The 18,497-nt window shown below is 43.0% G+C and overlaps 1 protein-coding gene across 1 annotated transcript in view; it reads left to right on the top strand.

Annotated features, from left to right (window-relative positions):
• The window catches only part of FRMD3 (FERM domain containing 3), a 530,236-nt gene that overhangs the window by 177,293 nt on the left and 334,446 nt on the right, over window positions 1-18,497 (top strand). The gene's annotated exons all lie outside the window — the stretch shown is intronic.

An 18,497-nucleotide genomic window follows, 5' to 3' on the forward strand; every position in this document is an offset into this window, starting at 1 on the left:
GGCAGGAAATCACAGAGTAAAATTAGCTCACAGAGTTGCACTCACTCATTTGCCTCACTACAAGATCTCCATCGACCTTGAAGACTCGGGCAACTGTATACCTGGTTTTCACAGGTACAAATTGTGCCTTTCATTAATGTTGCATAAGTGGGTCATAAGTATCCTGCTCCTCTCCCAATGCCACTGCTTAAACTGCGTAAAGTTTGATCTTCTCGCATCATTACCTGTTTGTATCTTGTAATCTGATGAGCGTTTGCACCAAATGCCCTATAAGAAAGGTCAAAGGATGTTCTATGATCCGAAAGGTGTACTCGTGCTCTGCAAGTAAAACATGGCACGCGCATCTCTGGCGTGGTATCTGCCCCACCAGCGGGTGAGAGGAAGGAACGCAACACTAACTTCAGATCCGGAGAGCCACCAGGCAGAGTAGCAGAAATATTTACTTCAGTATTTTTATTCTGCCTAGCAATCATGTCAATGCCACTCAAGTTCCCACTGACCGGGATCTGCCTGGCTTTAATGTGGGTGAAGCAGCTCTTAATATTTAACTAAATAAATACGGTTTAAAGTGTGGCCAGATGCTCCTAATTTACCTTTTATTTGATGGCATTTTAGGGTGCTAGGAGAAAACTATGGGAGTCTATCTTTAAAGAAATGGAGGCAGGGGGATTTGTCACACATTTCTGACAATCCATTGCATACCCTTACGCTGCCAAACTATTGAAGTGTGCTTCCGTTGGCATGCATGGACAGTGAAGCCTCCATTCAATGCAGTGGAAGACACATTCATTCAATTTATATAAACAAATCTCTGCCATGTTGGAATGGAAGTCTGCGTATTCTGTATTTCTGTGGATGCCATGTGGGAAATGTTGGTTTGAGCAGGCAAAGTGGATATGTGAATTGCTCTTAAAGGTGGGCGTGGGGAAAGTGGGAGGAGCGGTGTCAGGAGCGTCAAGAAACCCTTTGCCTGCTCTTCATTCTGCTGGTACTCTGTATGTGTATGCTTCTCACGTTTACCACCGTCAGCACCTCCTATGCCAAGGGGCCTACCCTGATCACCTCTGCCCTCTTTGCTATCCCCTGCCAGTTTCCCATTTGACACTTTACCTCACCTTTTCTGCCCCCTTCTTCAAGTTTATGAATTTACTCCATATCTCCGGTAGACAACCTTTCCATTCCTGAGTTTACCTTATACCAGCCATTATTTCCAGAGGTGTTAGTCCAATCAGCTCTATAGAATGACACAAGACTACAACTCCCAGAATGCACCGATTTGTTACTTGAGAGCCAAGACTAGAAGCAAGATGTCCCTGTGTCGTGACATGTACACCCATGGTTCTCACTGAGCAGTGATGGCATCGAGGGGATACCAGCAAGGTTTGGTCGCTGTAGCTACTCTCATGCCAGGAACCAGTTTACCAGAATCTTCCTTACTGTGTATAGGGTCAGTTTACCACCGCGGGACCCATTGTAGCAAGCACTGGAGAGGTGTCAATGCACATTTTTTGTGTGTGCTGCCACACTGAACTACAACTGTAGTGGAATATTTGGGGCAGGGAATTGGTAAAGTTGAGGTTCCTATTTCCTCTGCCAGTAATTCTAGCTTCAAAGGCCTTACATTAATGTAGGACTGGATTTAGTAGCTCATCATGCAGAATATATGCACTCCACGTGTTACTTTACAGGATTTTCTTGAGATAACTCAAGATATGAAAAGATGCTTTCTTTTATTATCTCTTATATAAGTAACTTACAGAGATCTATGAGTGTTCTGTATATATATATATAAGGCTTTTAGGTCTAGCTGTATTATTACACCCAGATTGATGGTGTGTATAGCATACAATACAGACTGATTTGTTACTGGTATTACATAATTGGTTGTAATTACTACACAACTCAGTGGGACCCACATTATCAACTTCAGAGTAATGCAAGTTTGAGATAAAACCTTCACGTTTTTGCTGTGCATGTTACATCTCACTGTTTGGAGAGGATGCTCAACAGCGGGGTTATATATTAGGATTTCAATGTATGATCTGCAAATTATACAGGCATGCCTGAAACAAATGCATTAATACACCAAGCTATCTTTCTATGGTACACATCTTTAACCTACACTTTGCACCCAAGGCTGTTCAGAAAGAACGTTAAGCCTCTAAGATGCTTTATTATGATTCAAACCTGAATCTAAGCTTCTCCTGTGCTGTGTGTATGCGAAGCTTGGCAAACACTTTACCACTATTATACATCGGACAGAAGGATTGGCATTGAGAATGGCTGTTTTCATGCAGTGTCTGAAGAACTGGCAAGTATGCCCCATCTGAGATTTCCGACCCAAAGAGAGTATTTTCTTATCACATTGCACTGTGTGGTTAAACGCCCTGGGAAAGCACAATGTTGAATCTGGCCAGGTTCGTGGCGCCCATTAACTATTTATAATTATGGCCAGGCGACATCCCTGCATTGTAATCAGTGACAATTTCGAGTGAAAGATTACAAAAATGTGTAAGTTCTCTGCAATTTCTAAATGTATAAACATGCTCATTGCCCTATGTCAAGCACCTGCCCAAAATATTTCGAGTACACGTAGCAAGGAATTCAGTCCAAGAAACTCAAGAGATAAGAAAAACCTGGCAGTGAAACTTAAATACACATTGAAATGGCTTTACCCTGTTTTCCAACATTAAAGTCAGTTGGAAGTGTTTATATATCTCAAAATGTTTAAGCTACTTGATAAAAGCTAAATCTTTGGTGTGGCCAGAGCCAGGTTAACTCAGATCCACAACAGGAAAATAAACAAGAACACGTACCGTAATAAGCCGACAGGTGATGCTTCTGATGTGGTAAGTATTCGTGAGAATTTCGATGTGAATAATTTTTACTAGCTATACATTTGATACAAAATGTTTTGTATTGTACTGTGAATTTATATAGCACTTACGAGACCCTGAAGTATATCTGGATAGGTAGCATGCAGCTTCGGAGAGACTAGGTTTAAATTCTAGCCACACTATTGAAGATTGCTCTACTGGTTAGTTGCATCCTTTTAATAGTATAGAGCACTAGTTCGTAACCTGTGGTCCGAGGACCCCTGGGGTGTGATCCGCAAAGGCCTACTCAGGCGGTCTACGACTATTTAACAAAATTAAATAATATTAAAATGAATACATTACAATCGCTAAAGTATATATATAATTAAAGGAGCAGAATTGAACATTTGAAAACGTTTCTATATTTGATAGTGAAATAACCAAAAATTTCAATAGTTGAGCATTTTCAGTTTATTCTTGTTTTTGTATTTTGTGTATTGTTTTGAGGATTAAAACATCCAAATTATGTAGGCCAGAGGTCACCGACTTCCAACAGTGAATGAGCAGGGTCCCCGGATTTAAGTCATGATTCAGGGGGGATCGCAGAGGTTAAAATAGTAACAACCACTGGTCCTAGAGGAAGTTAGTTATTATTGTTAATCAATGCAGTTGTTTCAGTTATAGATAAGTTCACATTCTCGAGAGTGTCTTTGTAACGTGGAGGTGAACGGGGAGCATGGCGACAGGCACGTGTGCCATGTCATAAATAGGTGTCCTACTGAATTGTTATGAAATGGGCATAGTTCTGCTAGTGTTGTAGGATAGATCCATGCGTTGTGCTTATTCACGCCGGGTCATTGAAACTACAAGGGAGATTTCAGTAACCTTTAGACAAGAAAGTTGAGAATTAGAGGACAGAGGAGACATGGACAGGATAATAGATGTCACCTCAAGCCATTGACAGTAACATTGTTTCTACAAGCTTCACATTCCACCCAAAACGAGACAAGGTCATGCTTTTGTGATGATGGTCAATCCAATTTCAAAACCCAGTTTGTAGCTGAATTGTGACCATTTGCTGAACCATAAAAACTACAACATTCTCGAGGTCAACCTGAGGTGACTTTATTGGAAAATACACAAATCTGATCATCACAGAAAAATAACACAAGAATCTGCTAAGTGGATTCTTTGTGAACTGGTATCACAATTAATGTACGTGTTGGGATCGTCACCATGGGCCCTGCAGAGCGGACAGTGCATGGGCTTTAATTACCACTGTGCACAAATATCACACTTGCACTGTTTGCAACACACACGGCTTTCACATCTCACCCACCCTGAGAAGCGTATAAGGACTTGCAATGGGCATATAAACACCAAAAGCACCGAGTTTTGTGAACTGATTTGCTTTCTACCTTATTCTCTGTCACTTCTGGAGAATTATTTTCTGTAAGTAGTGTCAGATATTGCCCCAGGGGTAGTCCAGTAATTGCTTGAGTCGCAGTAGCTGATCTACAATCCCGGTTGGTTGGTTGTACAGAAGTAATTAATTTCTATTGACAAAATAATGGAGCCAGAGGCTGTTTGCAAAAGTGCCGAGAGGTCGCTTCTTGTTTGACTGCAAACCTTGACCTTTCTGATGAAATCCATTCTACCTGGCAATAGTTCACTTGCCAGATAATTAAAAACAATTGTGAATGATTGGTCGATCTGATGTAATGAAAGCTTTGTAAGCAGGCATTTGGGAAGGAATGTGATTGCCTATTGTCATTTATTGCTATCAGTGGTTCACCTACATAGCAGCACATGCTTTTAAAAAGGGTGCACTATGGATGGGCTTCGTTGGTATTGTTTACCCTATTGTGTAGTCATATCATTTCAATCATTCCAATAGTTTTTATTTTGTTATTTTATTGGGGTGTTTGTGATTCAGATCTAGCCCCCAAGGGCATAGGAACATTGTAACTCGGTACAAACCCAACATGTGAGGATAGAGGCATGCAGGGGTGGTTTATCCTAAGTAATCGAATGAAAAAAAGTCAAACTAATGTATTAAAAGCACAGAAGTCCTATGTGTACAAAATGGCTGTAGTAAAAAATCTGATTAACTCTATCCCTTATTTTGATCAGTCTTACCTCATGACTCATCCTCACTTGAGTGGTGTCCCCCTCCTTTCACGTCATCTACATTCTCCAAACCATGCACATTGTAAACTTAGTCATGACTTCAATAAACCAAATACCAGGTGAGGCGGAACTGACATCATGTACTCTTTCAAACGTAATGGCACCGTTTCTCCATCCATGAGCCCCTACAGAGGCTCTTACTTGCTTCCTATTTATTAGGTAGGTGAAGGGCTAGGAGTATAGAGACATAACTCTTACAGTATTGTTCACTTCATGAAGCGGATACTGGGAACGGCCTTCATGATGCAAGAGACTAAGGGTCGGAAGAGTGCTGCCAGGGCTACCAAGGAACCAGCCAGGGGCAGCAGTGGATACACCTTAATACCATTTAAATTATGTCCCTGACCCCAGTTGGCCTTATTGTGATCAGCTTGTAGGTACAGAATTTCTGTTTCTGTTCTAACCTTGTGTCTTGTCTCCAAAATTTAAACTCTTTGCATTATATTTTATCACCTCCCCGTTGATATTGTACTATCCACACTGGACCTCTTTCACCTCGTTCAGGGAACTAGGGCAAGGCATGATGGTTTTCAAAGAGAGAAGCTGGAAAAACATACATCACATTATGGATGAGTGATGAGCAAGACACATTCCCAGTCTGTGGCTCAGTACAAAAACATATTGACTTTATATTAATTGCTTGCTGGATAACATATACCACCCAGGTATGTTGCCCACAGTTCATCAGTTGATCATGCCTAAATTCTTCCCATTTCTTCTAAGATCGTTCCCATGCTTCCTGTCCAATATCCCTACAGTTGTCATGTTTGGTGTTTAGGTTTATATGGGAGACCCAGCCTCGCAAACTATCATTTAACTATCAGTCACAATAATCTCTCACTTGTTGATTTCTCTTGATGATCCAGCAGGGTATCCCTCACAAGTCCCATTCTGCAGTTGCCAAGTTAGTAAAATCTCTTCTGGGCTGTTCCTCCCTGACTTGATGTCTATTAAGAAAGCCAGGGTCAGTATGTACTAACCTTGTACTTTGACTCCAAGGGATGTGATACACTCTCACGCTTCACTGCAGCCACTACTGACCACACACAGCATAATATGTGACACAGAAAGTCTAAGGATCGAAACAAAAGAGAAGGTTAAGAGAAAAAGCAGAGACTCGGATGTCATTCTTTGCCTTGTCAACCTGCTTTGTATAGATGTCTACTGATTGATATAAATATCTAAAGGTAAAAACACCTTTAGAATATCCTTGCCTTACCACCTCTCTGTGTCTTTTATATGACGCTGACATCCCTGAAACTGACATACAAGTTATAAGTGACCACTGACAGGCTGATTAAAAGCCCTCTCGTTTGCCAAGATACTTACCTCTAACTTCATACATATGCATGTGTGATGTTAATTAATTTAGGTTCTGAGTTTGTCTTTTGTGCAACTGAAAAACGTACACTTGTTAGTACTCTGGTGCACATGTATAATTCACTTGTACCTTTGATACTCATAAAGTCATATGATAATCACTGATGATTTGACAATAGAATCCTTTCTGTTCCTTCACAGAATGACTCAAGTTGAAAAACTTAAAATGGTCCCCAAAGCCTTGACTAAAAAGACTAATTTAACTCATAGTTCAAAGCTTCCTTGAAACCAAACAACTTTACCATATAATTAATAAATTCTTCAGCACTCTTAGTAAGATAATGTTCTTCTAGCAAAAACACAATCCACGAAGCAAGGGTCCTGCTTGCAGCAACATAGTTAGCTGATTGCCTAGCAAGGGCGCCATGATACATGAGGGACGTTATGCCAGGCAATCCAAGATGGTTGCTGCCATCTCTAACCCCTGTGAGAGGTCAGACACTATTGAGAATAGTAGTTCCTATTAGGGCAATGTTATGTAGTTCAGTCTACATGCATAATTGCCTGAAGCACTACCTTCCCGCACACTCCGAATACCTAACTGTAAGCCCTGCCTAATTCTTATCCTTATTTGAGATCAGGCCTAGAATCAAACATTCATAGATTCCTCTACAACAATTGTGTAATTTGTGCACTATTATATACATTTGTGCTGCAAATGTCTGACTAATACCTTCAGCAACCATATGAGGTAATAAAACGCAGCCAGCTGTTTTCTGCTCCTTAGGCACTCATCTTTAGAAGGGTTCATTATTGTCAATCAATTAGGTTTTATTTGTATAGGGTGGATTGTCACCTGAGTGGGTATCCAGGCACTTGCTCCAGGTGTTTATTGGAAAAGCAAGTTTTCAGTCCCTTTCTAAGTGGGTCAGCAAGGGTGCAGTGCGGAGGTGGAGGACATTCCAGGCTTTGGGGCCGAGGTGGGAGAAGGAGCATCGTCCGGCGCAGCAGCTGCATATGCATGGTATCTTTGCTAGGGTGATATGTGCTGAGCAGAGGTTCCTAGTTGGTTGTTGGAAGTGAAGGCAGTGATTCAGGTAGGTGGGTCCTTGGTTATGGAGGGCTTTGTAGGCATGGGTCAAGAGCTTGAATAGGCATCTTTTCTGGATCAGGAGCCGTTGGAGATCCTTCAAGTGCTGGGTGTCTTGGGTTCTCTTGGAAAGGTTGAGGATCAGTCTTGCAGCTGCGTTCTGGATCATCTGGAGTCTTTGCCTGACTTCGGTGGTAGTGCCTGCATAGAGTGCGTTACCATAGTCCATCCAGCTGGTGGTGAGGGCCTGCGTCACTGTCTTCCTCGTGCCGATGGGAAGCCACTTAAAGATCTTGTGGAGCTTGCAGAGAGTGTGGAAGCAGGCTGAGAAAATGGTGTTGACCTGGCATTTCATTGAGAGTTCTCTATCGAGAATGATGCCATGGTTGCATGCATGATCTTTCGGTGTGGGGGTGCGCCCAAGCTCTGCTGGCTACCATGAGTCATCCAGAGGCTTCAGTGTCTGCCGAAGATCAGAACCTCAGTTTTGTCCTTGTTGAGCTTCAGGCAGTTGTCCTTCATCCTGGAGGAAATGTTCTCTATACAGTTGTGGTCTTCGTCTTGGTTGGGTCTGTAGAGAGTGAGAGGATGAGTTGTGGGTCATCAGTGCAGGAGATGATGTTGTATGATCTCACAATGTCTGTGAGTGGTGTCATGTAGATGCTGAAAAGTGTTGAACTTAGGGAGGAGCATTGGGGGACGCTGCAAAAAGGTGCATTTTTGAGCACATGCAGATGGTGTGCTTGACCTGTGGGGTAAAGGGGTGGAGGCAGACTCTCTGGGTGCATCCCATGAGGAAGGATACCATCCATCTGAGCACATCATCTGTGATCCCAATCTGGTGTAGTTAGTTGATCAGTATGTGGTGGGAGATTGTGTCGAAGGTGGCAGAGAGGTCGAGCAGGGTGAGGATGTCATTTGTTGTGGCGATCAGAGCTGACTCAATGCTGTGATTGGCTCTGGAATCTGATTGGGAGGGGGTCTAGCAGGTTGTTCTCTCCCGGCATGAGGTGAGTTGGAGATTGATGGCCTTCTCCAGGAATTTGACAGATAGTGGGAGCAGAGAGATCAAGCTATCTCGTTTTTTCCGAGGTTGAAGATCCTGTGGGGGTAGGGGTCAGTATATGCTCCTGGGTGGGAGTGTGATTGTGTTTGATGTGTTGAGGTGTCGTCTGGTGGTGAGCGGGAGGTCAGCAGTGGAGGATGATGGGATGCTGGGGAGGTTGGAGGGTTGGGGCTAAAAATTACTACAGACGGTTTCTAGAATGTTGTGGAAATTGTTGGTGAGGGCATCGCAGAGTTCTTGTGAGGGTGGGATGGAGATTTTGATGGCTGATGCGAAGGCAAACTCTCAGAAAATGGTGAAGAGTTCCTTGGTTTGGTTGACGTTGTTCTCTATCCGACGGGTCATGGCCTCTTTTTTTCGGCTTTGATCTGGCAGTGGTAGTTGTTGAAGGCTGCTTTGAAGGTGGCTCAGTCCGGATGGTTCTTGCTGGTGCGCCATCTTCTCTCCAGTTGTCTGCCCCTGGGTTCTGATTTATTTTCTGAGTTCCAGGGTGTCCCAGCTGGCTTTTTTGATGGTTCTGTGGGTCTTGGCTCCTTTGGTTGGGGCAACCAAGTCAGCAGCGCTAATGATCCATTTATTAAAATTGTGTACTGCTTGATCCAAGTTGGTGGTGACCTTGGGCTCTGAGGTGCTGAGGGCGTTGGTCCATTGCTTTTGAGAAACCTTGGGCAGCTGTGGGATGGGGCACTGTGGCGGATGGGGAGGTGTGGGGGGGGATGCGGCAAGTGTGAAGTGTACGATGTAGTGGTCCGACCAGGAGAGTTCTGTGGTGTGGCTTTAGCTGATTCTGTTGCTTAACATGAAGATGGGGTCCAGCATGTGTCCTTTTTTGTGTGTGGAGCAGGTGACCAGCTGCTTGAGGCCGATGTTGTCCAATCTTTCTAGTAGGTAGGTGGAGTTGGTGTTGGTGGGGTCATCTAGGTGGTATTTGAGGTCTCCTAGAAAGACATAGTATTCAGATTCAATGGCGAGCGGGTGATGAATTCAGTGATGGCATTGCTGAGGATGCTTCTTGGTCTTGATGGTCTGTATGCGAGGGGGCCTTTGATGGTGGTGTTGTCGCTGGCGTGGAGCTGGAAGTTCATGTGTTCCATGATGGGTGTGGTTTTGTCATTGATGGTAATGCAGTTGACTGATTCCTTGTGTATAATGGTGATGCCACCTCCGTGCCTGTTGGTGCGGTCATGGTATTTCACTTTGTAATCAGGGGGAGTTGCCACAGCAATGTCTGGGGCCGAGCCAGGTTGAGCTAGGTCTCTGTAATGAAGGTTACTTCAGGGGTAAGGGTGGAGATGGTATCCCAGACTTCGGTTGCGTGTTTGCAGAGCGATCTGGCATTGAACAGGATGCATCTGAGCTGTTCTGAGGCCGTCTCGGTCTGCGGGATGGCAAGGTTTTGGTGCAATGATGATGGTCAGTCCTGGGGTGGAGGAGTATCAACAGCGGGTGCAGGTCAATGGTCCCACTGTTTGGTGGGGTGATGTGAGGCAGCAGTTGTTTTTTTGTCAGGGGTAGAGAGCATGGAGATCCACAGAGGAGTATCTGTGGGGATGAGTAGGGCCAGGGTTCCTGGCACTGGGCACGGTCGAGGCATGGATGGGCAAAGGCAGGCTTGCCCTTGGTGCACCAGTGGCATGCCTGCTGTGTACGTCTACTGCGTGCACCTGCTATGCTTGCCCGCTGCGCACGCCGACTGCACTCTTGTGCAGCTGCCTCCATTTGTAGTCCTGGGAGGTCGGAGGGGCTGGCAGGGAGTTGGGAGGGCAACGAGTGAGGAAGGGAAAAAATGGCAGAAAAAATGTATTGGGATAAAAATACACAGTTTTTAGTACCCACTAATATTAAGACTTCACCTGCACAGTACTTCTACTTTTGTTTCTTTAATATACTTCATGGAGCAATCTGTATTTTATATATATTTTTTATTTTGCTCCACATTGCAAGACACTGTTAATGCCACATACCTGTTTTAGAAACAGTCATTAAATGGAAAAATAATCCATCTGGCGGCATGGATGCAACTTTTGAAAGTACTCCATACTTATGCTGGTCAGAATAGCACCATTTCACACATGAGGAGGTGCAGTGGTCAGCACTTCTTTCTGCCCCACAATGAGGTGCCAGGTAGACATTATAGAATAAAACAAAGACAGGACTGGATGGTTCTACACTCTCAAGAGCCTGGAGAATGTTTTAGCTGGCATCACTGTTTGGATAGTGTTACAACTATTCAAGTAAGATATTACAACTAAATGGATCAAAGCCACATTAGGAGGTGTCTATAGGAGTGGGAGGAGCCAATGAAGTTGGGGGAGGTGATTAATCACAGTTTGGGTGATTGTGCTTCCTTGGGGTCAAGAGAGTAGTCACATACAATGTGCAGATGTTTTGTTCCGACATGGGTGGCAGTTCCAGTCTTAATCCATATTTCCATCCTTAGGTAGAATCTATGACCACAATATGCCTGCTTTGAAGACTTCATATCTTCTGACTATTAAAGTAAGACTGACATTTAGGACCTTCTTTGCAGTAAACAAGGGTCTGAATAGGCACAGTCAGGACTACTGCTGCAAGGGTGTCCTGCTTTATCAGATGAGTAGTAATGCTTTATCAGTTAATCATTCACTTGGTTTTGGCTTCCGCAGCCTCCTCTCCCACCATTGATGTGAGGTATCCTAATATCGGAGGCAGAAAATTTCACACCTCAAGCTAATCTGTCTGTAGCCCCTCCACCGCCTCACTTAAGACTTAAAGCAGACTTTGGAAGATTTTAAAGAACATTTAAGACAGCCCTGTGACCCTACAACTATGACACAGCCTAAATCTTCCGAGGCACTAAACATCCTCACCTGCGCTAAGGGCACTAAAGTTTCATGGCTTGCTACCATCCTCTGGCTGATCAATGGCCTAAGGCCAGCCACTTCCGCTGGCTTAGAATCCAGTGTGTGCGTGACTGGGGGGGGGAGGATTTCTCCATCAGCAGCAGGGTTTATCCAACATGAATGATTCATACCACTTTATCACCTGAAACCATTTGGCTGTCCTTTATGTTCTTTTATTGTGTATTTCCAGGAATTGTTTGGAGTGTTTGAAAGGAAGATTACAACTGTTCTAGGACGTTAGGCGCCATGTCAACCTCACAATAGGCATACAATTTCAGAGTCCCACGCACAAGAAAGAAATTTGTCTCACTGATGTTTATCGACAAGCGTTTTTCATCAGCTTCTTTAAAAAGGGGCACTTGCATTATCATTACCTGAATATACTGACTCACCATATTTCCTTTCACAAAAACATGAAAAAGTATTTGGGAAAAAAATTCAGACTGTCTCACAGGTTGGGGACCGTGCCTAGGCCTGGGTTCTTAGAGCATTAATTCCGTGGTACCTTTCCCATGCCATGAACGTCACACCCCATCCCCGCCCGCAACACCCGACAGAAATTGACCTGAGACAGATAGGTTTGCAGGTTGAGAATACAACTCTCAGGCCGTATTTATTACAAATTATGGCACATTAGTATAAAACACTTTTGAATCAATTCAACATTAAGAAAAAATTGCAAAGGTTTTTTTGTAAAATTAGACAAGACATAACTCAACTAACTTAAATCAATTTACATCAGATTATAGGTTAAGGTTGGCCACCCCCTGGTCCTTAGCGCACTGAAAGGCTAGTGAGCCCGAGTGCTAGCCACTGGGCTCTCCCATCAATTTATATGGACACTGAACAAGGTGAAATCCCCCAGCCCCCTCACTGAGAGAGAGGATCCACGGGTCAGCAAGCCAGCTGAGCCCAAAATCAGCCATGCCAGAGCAATCCCCTGGCACCCTTGGGAGATGGGCCTGAGCAACCTGGCCTGATTTTGGTCCCTGAGCGCAAGGTCCCAGTCCCCATTATGTCAGGGCAGTGTCCTAAAGTACCCGTAGATCCAAGGACAATTGCTGTAGCAGGTGTCCTGGATCCTGCCTTAAACTCTGTAGTACTTCTGCCCGTAGTTGAAAAACAAATGCCTCAGGAATTCACCTGGCTTCTTGTCCCCCACTGCCAAGGTGCCTACCAGGTAGGTGGTCAAACCTGACCCCTTCACCGCAATACGATCCAATAAATACGACATACAGATGCATCACTGTTGGGTAGCTCTAATGTTATGTCCAACAACCCCCCATTAACCCTAACCCAAATGATAATACATGATATAAAAATAGGGAAGGGTGGGTGGGACAACGAGAAAAAGGGGAGAGGGCTCCTCAAGTAAAAAAGGAGAGGGGTCGCGTTGGCGTTCAGCAGGGGCACAACACTCTCCACAGCGAGGTGAGTATACTGTGCTTGAGGCCAGGTTTACATGCCTCTACCTGTGCCTCTGCCAACCTCCAAGGCGACCCTGCTGCCCCCCCAAGCCAATAGGTGCTAAGCGCAAGAGGCTGTTGGCGCTAGCCCCTCCCCCCGGTCCAGGCATAGCCCCCACCTGTAGCCAGGGTTGGCTATTGCAGCTTGCCCCTGTATTTTATTCTATGTTGTGAGGCACGTTCAAGGCAGTAGCTTACATCTGGCCACACAAAGGGGGCATCATACCTGATCAGAACTGAACACTATCAACATGGAATCAGATCAATACAAAAATGTGCATTTGTCCTTTTCTGATGATGGTGACATCTAGCAGGACAGGATCTCTCTTTTGAATGTAGTGGAGGGCAGTGGGTGAGGGCTTTGTGGATTTTTCTTTATATGCCTGGTGTATATTGTTTTATCACTTTCTTTTGCCATTTGATTAATAAAGCAAGATAGTTTCACTTAAGAACAGCATTTTCTTTCCCTCTTTCCTGCATATCCCACAGAGTGTGGTGGATCTGGTATTTTGTCATTTTGGAGTGCCTCTGGCAGTGAGAGTTCTCAATACTACCCTCCGGTGAGAGAAATAAAAAGGTGCATTTTTGAGCACCCGCAGTTTTTCCATTGTTTGCTAACCTCAAACTTTGAGAAGAAAATTCTCTAGAAAATTGAAAAATTGATGACCATCTCTAAGCTTGCCCACTCCGATAGTCTTCATAACAGAAAATGCACTGCGGAAAATAACTTCACTTTGAAGAAATCCTATTCCCAAAGAAGGAGCGCGCTGGATCGCATATCCTAAGGATCAATGTAAGATGCATGAAAGAAAATACTCTCTCAGCAGAGCAGTACCATTGATTTTTCTTGAGTGATCTGTGAGCATCTTTGCATCTACTGCCAGGGGGATTACTTGAGTTGTTTGTACTTTCTTCTCGGCTGAGGTCCTCATCACGTCATTTTCTGGTGCTGCTAAGCGTGACTGGATCTGTAGGATATGTCATTGCTTCTAAGGCTTCAGCATTCTTTTTGTTACCCAGTGGAATCCTGAACTGAAGCGCTGCAGCTCAGGCCTTTCCTGGGTTTTCAGCAGTGCTCAGGGTGTGAGAGTTGCCCCCTACTGGCATGCAGAGTTGCATTGTGTGGCACGCAGCTGACTGCCACCATTAACATCCGCATTTTCAACAAGGTGAAACAGGACAGTTTCGAAATTTGTCTTCAAGCTGATATGTATCACAAGCCGAGCAACTCAACATTAATATCCTGCGTGCAACAGCAGTGTTTTTTAATAATAAGATGGAAGAAGGTCATATTTTAGATGTGCATTTATTCTTCAGACAAGATGCTAATTGAAAAAACTATATAATTTTCCCTCTCTTCTTAGGTGATTGGCCATGAGAGACATTTTGAGGTGGGAGGAGCATTTGATTATTTGACTATTATGTGGTAAAAGACAAGGGCCGCTTCCTTAATTGCCCTTTGCGTGGGGTGTGCAGCTTTGAATAAAGTTTTTATTTTGAATAACTTTTTTTGAGAAGTGTTTTGTGGAACTCCGGGCTACTCCAGCAAGTGTGATTCATTCATGAAGTTATAATTTAGTGAAAAGGATCTGATGAGATCTTTAGTGAACGCCAACAAAGTGAACATGACCTGTTAGTTTGCCTTATTATTGTTGAGTATGTCACGTTAAGGTGTCTGCCCCCTTTGTAGGAATGTCCTTGGACTAACAAGTGTGAATATTTCTTCTTCTTGTGCCCAGCCCACCCGGGCCGTGCAGGCATTTCGCATCCTTTTAAATGATGCAGTTTACAAAACTCTTAAATAAATCTAAGTATGCCAAGCCCATTCTGCTCTGTTACTGTATGCATTTACTTTACTTCTGTATAGTTCAATGTCACTTTCACCAGGAAGCACATATTGAATCAACACACAATGCTGCAGTCTTCCATATCCATTACTCTCACACACTAATAAGTGCTGTACCATTTCCACACGTATCCCATGGCACTCGTAATCACCTTCATGGAATCCCTCTGTTCTCCATACTTTGTGCACAATATATAACACATGATGCTCCACTATCTCAAATATCCCCCCTTATGAACGCTCCATATTTCATCTCTTTATTTTGCAGATACATGGAATTTATATCACTTTTTCTAAGGCTGTTTATTAAGTGCATTTCCTTGCTTTGCAAGGGTTATTTCTATTAACAAATCTTCTCTGCGGCTCTCACTCGACAGCTCAAAAAACATGCGGGCAGATTTATAATTGCTTCACATGGCAAAGCACAGCAGAACAAGGCACATTGCTGCGCTGTGTGAAATAGAAATGCTCTGTATTTAGTATGATATGTTACATTCATGTCTGCCTTGTGTTAACGCAGTACAAGGGTGCCAGCATTGCAGGCAGGATTGTTTTCGGTTCACCTTCCTGCACAAACACAGTCTTCAGAGGCATATTCCTCTTTCTAAGTGTGCTGTAAAATGCAAGGGAGTAATTTGTGCTGCTTTGCATTACTCCAGATTTATCAAGCCACTCAGGACCATGTAAGGTGGCCTCCTGTGGCTTGATAAACCTGACTTAGGTTTTGTGTCGTTCTTGTGCCCCAGGTGACACAAAACCATGATAAATATGCCCAATAACCTTTTGCCCTATATTAATATTAATCAACTTTATAAGATAATTATTGAAGTATAAAGATGATCAAGACTGATTTGCTTTGGTAATTGCTGTACCAATACAACCATTTTGTGCCCCTTGGCTACACATTAACACTCCCAGCACCACAATGGTCGGCCTTTTACAATCAAATGTTTAATAGGCTTCTTATAGTTTTTCTTGTTTTGCAGGAAAAATCCTAACAATGCTTTTGGTATGCTGGCCCAAAGACATTCATCCTAACATACGAGTGTCGGCATGGCTTGCACTGTAGAAATCTGAATTATGAGAGACTACTGTGTTGGCTGATATGAGATTACACTTATATCTCAGTGACCCCCTTAGGTGGGGTCTTTAACTTAGGTCTCCTACATCCTAACATTGCTTTTTTATAAGGGCTGTTGTTGGGATTTTTATCCATGATTGGTAAAGGGTAATTTCCCCCCTCACTTTCCGACACAAAACACAGCCTATCGTTTGCAAAAGCGAATCTGATGCCCCTTAACTGAACATTTGGTGGATGCCTGGTCTTCCCTTGTCTTAAAACAGCTTCTGTTTTTGAGTCTGTATGTTTTTAAACAAACACTTGCTTCCTATCCAGAATCTGTGCTATATACATTACACCTGTATAGACATCAGAACAGTGTCTCCTTACACAAGTGACCCAAAACTGCCTCACAACAAACCACATGTGTTTTTGAAAAGGCGTGGAAACCCATCTGTTTCCTGTCACCTGCCTTTTAAATGATAATCAATGTGTTCCGTCAGCACCAAGAAAACCTCTTAATGAACAGACTTAACACAATGATACATATGATTATAAACCAGTGCTTAATTTGAGCCAGTGGTTTGGCACCTGCACTTAATTGTCAGCACCAGCTCTAGGAACAGTCCATCCCATAGTGGCGCTGACTGTTTCGTTTTGAGGTGAGCACAACAACTGTGTTTATTAAGTCAACTGTAATTGAATAATACCAGCCTCTCAGTTCATGATTTTAGCTTTGTGTAGCCTCAAATAGTCGTAATTGTCACACTTGTAGGAGGTTGATGGTTAGGTGTTACGTTATTACTGTCATTGGTTGCTCCGGCAGGGGCAATGGGTGGTGCAGGCTGCAGTGGCTTCCGAGAAGGGCCCTACACTTAATTTTTTACAAATTGTTTACAAATTAAGCACTGTTTTAAACGTGTTAAAAGGCTGGTACTTGAACAAACTGGATATTGGTAATTTATGCAAGAGAAATTGACAATCACAAAGCAAAATTTTACCTGCTAGTGTCATTCATTTTCTATCCGTCATATAGTGACTCATGTCCATTTTGTAACAAATGTTCTCTTAACGGTTTTTGCTGATGGAGACTTTAAAACAATTATACTATTTCCTCTGACATTTTGAAAAGTTATATTTTCTTGATCCAAAGGTTATGTTGCTATTCCTAGCATAGTACATTAAGCAATTGAGTCATGACATTAACGGGGACCGCTGACCATTGCTCTGAAAATCCTTAGCAATGTACCTTCATCATTAGCCACTGGCCTGCCTTGCTCCCTTAGAGCTGCTCTTCCCTATCCACCCTAGGGCCTAGAAATGAAATGCCTACATAGAAGCACCCTCTGTACCAACCTCAATGAAAAGTGTGAGAAAACCTGCTGCGAAGACCCTGGCTTCCCAAAGTCCTTCATAGCTCATCCTGGTCTGCGTGATATTAAATGCTGGACTGACCATGGTGTCCTCTATAACTCTTTTGTACACACAAATTGCAGTAGCCTTACCTCCTGGACCTACTCCATACATCCATTAAACCTATTTCCAGTCCCATCTCAGTGTGCGAGACTGCAGTATGTCCCCTAAAACCCATATCAACACCCTACTCATACCGAGGAGTAACGGACCAATTTGCGCTAATGAGGGACTATAACAAGACCAAAAAACTAAAAAGACAAAAGCTGAAAAAACTGTTCACCTTGGTACACTAAACATTTAAATGAAGCCTTGAAATGGCTGAAGGCTCCCAACCACCTTCTTGTAGCGACCTGCACTGTCAAAAACATGAACTCGGTTTGCAAAAAAATATATAATTGTTTTAGCTAAATCTTTTGAGCATAAATTGGATGATCTCTTTGAGCACTTCACCCCTTTTACTTACCGCTTTTCAATGACTACACATCAAAGCAAGCAGAATCTACAAATTGAGCTGCATTGGCCATAAAGACCTCCACACCCAAAGGCAGCCCCAAATGGCTAACTAAAAACTCACACCTTCCAGAGACAACTACTATGAAGTGTGGCGGCCACAGTCACAGAAATGCATCACTTTAGGAAACAACGTGCACTAGCTCAATCCTTCAGAGGTAAAGTTTCGAAGATCTGGAACGCCATGTCTAAGCTTCAACCCACCCACCATATTCAGTTAAAATTCATATATTTATTGCATTTGTTTGAGCGATTACTCAATAAAATAGACACATGTGATGCACAGATATACCTATTTATTTATATGATTGTTTTTTATAATTGTATTTTACCTCGCAGCCACTAAATTGCCCTAAAGTACTGCAGAAACTTGGAGCAACTCTCCCCCCAGGTCTCTTGAGTGACCATCGGCATCAGGAGATATGTTCAGCACATAGAGGAAGGGGACAACCACTCATTGCCGGAGGCCCTAAGGCTGCATAAACTATTATTATGTGACAAAAGCAAGTAATAGAATACTCTTTGCAGTTTATGGTGAAACAAATTTGTTTAAATTTACCAGTATCAATTGACAGGCTCGAGAATTCTGTTTGAAACCGCGTCTGCATTGTGTTTAAAAATGATTTTACTCATGTACAGGAACATATTTGTAATGAACCTTCTGATATAAAGGCTGTTAAATGACATTGATCTCTATTTTGTTGATGAATTTTCAAATGCATTTATATATTTCATTTTACACTCTCCTATTTTAACAGGTTTTGTAATGATTTCTAAAACTAACTTTTGGTAAAAATACATTTCAGTGAATTCCAAGTTTCAAATTGAAATTTGT

This window comes from Pleurodeles waltl, chromosome 1_1, assembly GCF_031143425.1.
Source record: "Pleurodeles waltl isolate 20211129_DDA chromosome 1_1, aPleWal1.hap1.20221129, whole genome shotgun sequence".
In the NCBI taxonomy this organism is placed as follows: Eukaryota; Metazoa; Chordata; class Amphibia; order Caudata; family Salamandridae; genus Pleurodeles; species Pleurodeles waltl.